Here is a 6122-nt window from a genome sequence, read left to right as displayed (position 1 = left end):
AGCGTCAGAGGCTGAGGGGTGACCTTATAGAGGTTTACAAAATTATGATGGGCATGGATAGGATAAATAGGCAAAGTCTTTTCCCTGGATTTGGGGAGTCCAGAACTAGAGGGCATAGGTTTAGGGTGAGAGGGGAAAAATATAAAAGAGACCTAAGGGGCAACATTTTCAAGCAGAGGGTGGTATGGGTATGGAATGAGCTGCCAGATGATGTGGTGAAGGCTTTTACAAATCCAACATTTAAGAGGCATTTGGATGGGTATATGAATAGGAAGGGTTTGGAGGGATATGGGCCAGGTGCTGGCAGATGGGACTAGATTGGGTTGAGATATCTGGTTGGCATGGACGGGTTGGATCGAAGGGTCTGTTTCCATGCTATACATCTCCATGACTCTATGCTCATCTTTAAACGAGCCTGCTCCACACTTACTTTCTGAAAGCAATGATGAGTTAGTCTGTCCACTAAGATAGTCAACTTTGGTAGGCTATTCTACCATTGGATCTTCACATATGGCTTCATCCAAAATCCACATCTACATACCTCCAGCAATGCTCTTTTTGATAGTGATCAGCAACTAATGTGTGGCTGACTTTCTTCTCCTTCCATTAGTGGAAGGATGTAGAGGGCAGTGGTGTGATAGTAATTGCCTGATAGATATCAGTACTAACACTGAAGGTCTCATTCCAGATGAGAGTATCTGAAATGTTCTACTTGACCTCAATAGAAAATTGATTTCATAGTTTCTAATAGAAATAAATATATACGTAGGGAAAGTAATTCTGTATTTTCAACCAATTTCTATGAACATTTTTCATTATAAACTTGTACATCTACGTTTACATGGTAAACTGGTCACACTCTACTTACATCTTCCTGGAAGTGGAAGTGATTCAACACAATCACTAGTGGGATGGTTTAACTACAGTGTATACAAGTAGAAAGCAGTATAAATGTTGATATGGGAACTTCTAATGTAAATGTGTAGAGATAAGGACAGAATTTACATTACTCCACACAATAGTGGGTGAAATACATCAGCACAACAATTCTCTTTTCAATTGACGATTATTTTTGGTTTTGACTCCAACTGCAGAGTAGACCAGACAACACATTCTCCAAAAAACCTCTAGAGGTGCATGCATCTATGTTAAAGGAACTATAGAAGGGCAAAATGTTATCACATTGAATCAGGCTTTTTCATTAAACATTTTCCACATCAACTATCATTATACTGTTCAGGATCAAGCCTCGGTGCTGTCAACTTCTCCCAATTCTGTACACATAGCTTGTGTGCAAAAACATTTCTATTTATCAACTAACAATCAGGAGAGAAAATATCATTGATCTTGTTTTTGTTTGATCAAAATATTCATCTATTCAAGACTATCAGAGTCATAGAGATGTACAGCATGGAAACAGTCTCTTCGGTCCAACTCGTCCATGCCAACCAGATATCCAAACCTCAAGTCCTACTTGCCAGCACCCGGCCCATATCCCTCCAAACCCTTCCTATTCACATACCCATCCAGATGCCTTTTAAATGTTGCAATTGTACCAGCTTCCATCACTTCCTCTGGCAGCTCATTCCATACACACACTATCCTCTGCATGAAAAAGTTGCCCCTTAGGTCTCTTTTATATCTTTCCTCTCTCACCCTAAACCTATGCCCTCTAGTTCTGGATTTCTCCACCCCAGAGAAAAGACTTTTCCTATTTATTCTATCCATGCCCCTCATAATTTTGTAAACCTCTATAAGGTCACCCCTCAGCCTCCGACGATCCAGGGAAAGCAGCCCCAGCCTATTCAACCTCTCCCTATAGCTCAAACCTTCCAACCCTGGCAACATCCTTGTAAATCTTTTCTGAACCCTTTCAAGTTTCACAACATCTTTCCAACAGGAAGGAGAACAGAATTGCACGCAATATTCCAACAGTGGCCTAACCAATGTCCTGTACAGCCGCAACATGACCTCCCAACTCCTATAACTCAATACTCTGACCAATAAAGGAAAGCATATCAAATGCCTTCTTCATGCAAACTCCACACAGACAGTCGCTTGAGACGGTAATTGAACCCGGGTCTCTGGCGCTGCGAGGCAGCAGTGCTAACCACTGTGCCACCGTGCCGCCCACCCCTCAGCCATTGGCCCATCTGATCAAAATCCCGTTGTAATAATCTGAGGTAACCTTCCTCACTGTCCACTACACCTCCAATTTTTGTATCATCTGCAAACTTGTTAACTACTCCACTGGTCACAGGTCTCCAGTCTGAAAAACACCCGTCCACCACCACCCTCTGTCTTCTACCTTTGAGCCTGTTCTGTATCCAACTGGCTAATTCTCCCTGGATTCCACGAGACCTAACCTTGCTAACCAGTCTCCCATTGGGAACCTTGTCAAACATCATATAGATCACGTTCACTGCTCTGCCTTCATCAATCCTCTTTGTTACTTCTTCAAAAAACTCAATCAATTTAGTGAGACACGATTTCCCACACACAAAGCTATGCTGACTATCCCTAATCAGTCCTTGCCTTTCCAAATACATGTAAATCCTGTCCCTTTGGATTCCCTCCAACAACTTGCCCACCACTGACATCAGGCTCATTGGTCTTTAGCTCCCTGGCTTGTCCTTACCACCTTTCTTAAATAGTGAGCCAACCTTCAGTCTCCTGACACCTCACCTGTGACTATTGATGATATAAATATCTCAGCAAGGGGGCCAACAATCACTTCTCTAACTTCCCAGAGAGTTCTAGGGTACACCTAATCAGGTCCTGGGGATTTATCGACTTTGGCGTTTCAAGACATACGGCACTTCCTCCTCTGTAATATGTACATTTTTCAAGATATCACCATCTTTTTCCCTACATTCTATATCTTCCATGTCCTTCTCCACAGTAAACACTGAGGGCAAAGTACTCATTTAGTTTCTCCCCCATCTCCTGCGGCTCCACACAAAGGCTTTCTTGCTGATCTTTGAGGTGCCCTATTCTCTCCTTAATTACCCATTTGTCCTTAATGTATAAAAACCTTTTGGATTCTTCTTAACTCTATTTGCCAAAGCTATCCCATGTTCCCTTTTTGCCCTCCTGATTTCCTTAAGTATATTCTGACTGATTTTAGGATTCACTAGATCTATCCTGTCTACACCTGGCATATGCTTCCTTCTTTTTCTTAACCAAACCCTCAATTTCTCTAGTCATCCAGCATTCCCTGTACCTTCCAGACTTTCCTTTCACCCCAAAAGGACTATACTGTCTCTGGACTCTCGTTGTCTCATTTCTGAAGGCTTCTCATTTTCCAGTCGTCCCTTTACTTGCAAACATCTGCCCTCAATCACCTTTTGAAAGTTCTTGCCTAATACTGTCAAAATTAGCTTTCCTCCAATTTAGAACTTCAACTTTTAGATCTGGTCTATCCTTTTCCATCACTATTTTAAAACTAGTAGAATGATGGTCGCTGGTCGCAAAGTACTCCCCACTGATACCTCAGTCACCTGCCCTGCCTTATTTCCCAAGAGTAGGTCAAGTTTTGCACCTTCTCTAGTAGGTACATCCACATATTGAATCAGAAAATTTTCTTGTACACACTTCACAAATTCTTCTCCATCTAAACCCTTAACACTATGGCAGTCCCAGTCTTTGTTTGAAAAGTTAGAATTCCCTACCATAATCACCCTATTATTCTTACAGATAACTGAAATTTCCTTACAAATTTGCTTCTCAAATTCCTGTTGACTATTAGGGGATCTATGACACAACCCCAATAAGGTGATCATCCTTTTCTTATTTCTCAGTTTCACCCAAATAACCTCACTGGATGTATTTCCAGGAATATCCTCCCTCAGCATAGCTGTACTGCTATCCTTTGTCAAAAATGCTGCTCCCCCTCCTCTCATGCCTCCCTTTCTATCCTTCCTGCAGCATTTATATCCTGGAACATTAAGCTGCCAGTCTTGTCCATCCCTGAACCACATTCCTGTAATTGTTATGATATCCCAGTCCCATGTTCCTACCTATGCCCTGAGTTCACCTGCCTTTCCTGTTAGGCCTCTTGCATTGAAATAAATGCAGTTTAATTGATCAGTCCTTCCTTGTTCTCTGCTTTAATTGTTATGATATCCCAGTCCCATGTTCCTACCTATGCCCCGAGTTCACCTGCCTTCCCTGTTAGGCCTCTTGCATTGAAATAAATGCAGTTTAATTGATCCATGCCTGCCCCGACTGCTTGATTCGCTTGTTTTCTCAACCAGTCTCAAACTGACCTCTTTCCTCACTATCCCCTAGGGTCATTTCCCCCACCGCCTCCACTCCCCCCCACAGGGCCACAGAAATATCTGTCTGTGCCTCTGACTAGAGAGTCCTCTAACATAATCGATCGCTTGGAACCCAATGTACCCCTCATTACATTACAGCCTGTCCCGGTACCAGAAACTTGGCTGTTCGTGCTACACATTTCCCTGAGAATCCATCACCCCCTACATTTTCCAAAACAGCATAATTGTTTGAAATGGGGATAGCCATAGAAGACTCCTGCGCTACCTGCCCACCTCTCTTACCTTTCCTGGAGTTAACCCATCTATGTGACTGTAGCTGCGGCTTTTCTCCCTTCCTATAACTGCCATCCATCACACCCCTTTGCTCTTGTAAATTCCTCATTGCCTCTGTCACTCCAACCGATCCATCCTATCTGATGGAATTTGCAACGACATGTTTTGCAGATATACTCCTCAGTAACACATAAACTCTCCCTAAACTCCCACACCTGACAAGAAGAGCATATCACTCTACTAAAGGCCATTTTTGCTTCTGCAGTCTACAGACCCAAAAAATAGTATCTTCTTATTCCTCTACAAAACACTGCTCTAGACTAACTTAATACTAATGACTTCAGAGACATATTGAAAGTTGTTGTGGGATTTACACATCAATGAGTCGAAACCTGCAACTCCACTCCAAGCGACCAAAGACCCAACAGCAATCCAGGTCCACTCAATACATTGCACCAGCTGCACAACACCTTAATCTTCCACCACAAATTCCGTGTCCCATGATCCTGCCCCACCAGCCACCTGACAAAGGAGCAGTACTGCAAAAGCCCACACTTCCAAACAAACATGCTGGACCATAACCCAGTGTAGCATGATTTTAAACTAAATATATTTAAGCTAGTTTTCAAAACCATAACTGATTATCTGTGTTGATCAGATGGAATCATTTTCACCTACAGGAATTTAGTTTCTTACAGAGTCATACAGCACGGAAACAGACCCTTCAGTCCAAATCATCCATGCTGACCAAGTTTCCCAAACTAAAGTAGTCTGACTCACCTGCGTTTGGCCCATATCCCTCTAAACCTTTCCTATTCATGTATCTGTCCAAATGTCTTTTAGATGTTGTAGCTGTATCTGCATCCATCACTTCCTCTGGCAATTCATTCCACGCATGAACTACTCTGTGTGAAAAAGTTGCCGTTCTTCTTCTCGAAGAACACAATGAATTTACATAAAATAACATAATCAATTAGGAAGTTTTTTTTAAATACTTTGATGGGATGTGGGTGTCACTGGTAAGGCCAGAATTTGTTGCCTATCATTACTTTGTTCTTGCACTGAGTGGCATATTGGGTAAATTCACAAGACAGTTTGGAGTCAACCATATTGCTGTGGGCCTGGAGTCACAAGTAAGCCAGACTGTATAAGGATGGCTGATTCCCAAGCCTAAAGGGACCTTTGAAAACCAGTTGGGTTTTTACAACAACTGATGGAAGCTGGACGGGTACATGAACAGGAATGGTTGACAGAGACATGGGCCAAATGCTGGCAAAACGGCACAAGATCAGTTTAGGATATCTGATCAGCTTGGATAAGTTGGACCGAAAGGTCTGTTTCCATGCTGTACGACTCTATGATAGCTTCACAGCCACCATTACCGAGAATTGAATTGAAATTCCACCAATTTCTGTGGTGGGACATGAACCTGCGATCCCAGAATATTGAAAACCAAAAGAACTGCGGATGCTGTAAATCAGAAACGAAAACAGAAGTTGTTGGAAAACTCAGCAGATTTGGCAACATCTGTGAAGAGAAATCAAAGTTAACATTTTGGGTTTAGTAACC

General features: G+C 42.4%; 1 protein-coding gene across 1 annotated transcript in view; it reads right to left on the bottom strand.

Moving 5' to 3' along the window:
• ints9 (integrator complex subunit 9) overlaps positions 1 to 6122 on the bottom strand; it is a 36015-nt gene that overhangs the window by 13833 nt on the left and 16060 nt on the right. The window lies entirely within an intron of this gene.

The sequence above is a fragment of the Chiloscyllium plagiosum genome, chromosome 9 (assembly GCF_004010195.1).
Source record: "Chiloscyllium plagiosum isolate BGI_BamShark_2017 chromosome 9, ASM401019v2, whole genome shotgun sequence".
NCBI lineage: Eukaryota > Metazoa > Chordata > Chondrichthyes > Orectolobiformes > Hemiscylliidae > Chiloscyllium > Chiloscyllium plagiosum.
This window is presented reverse-complemented; position numbering and strand designations above follow the sequence as displayed.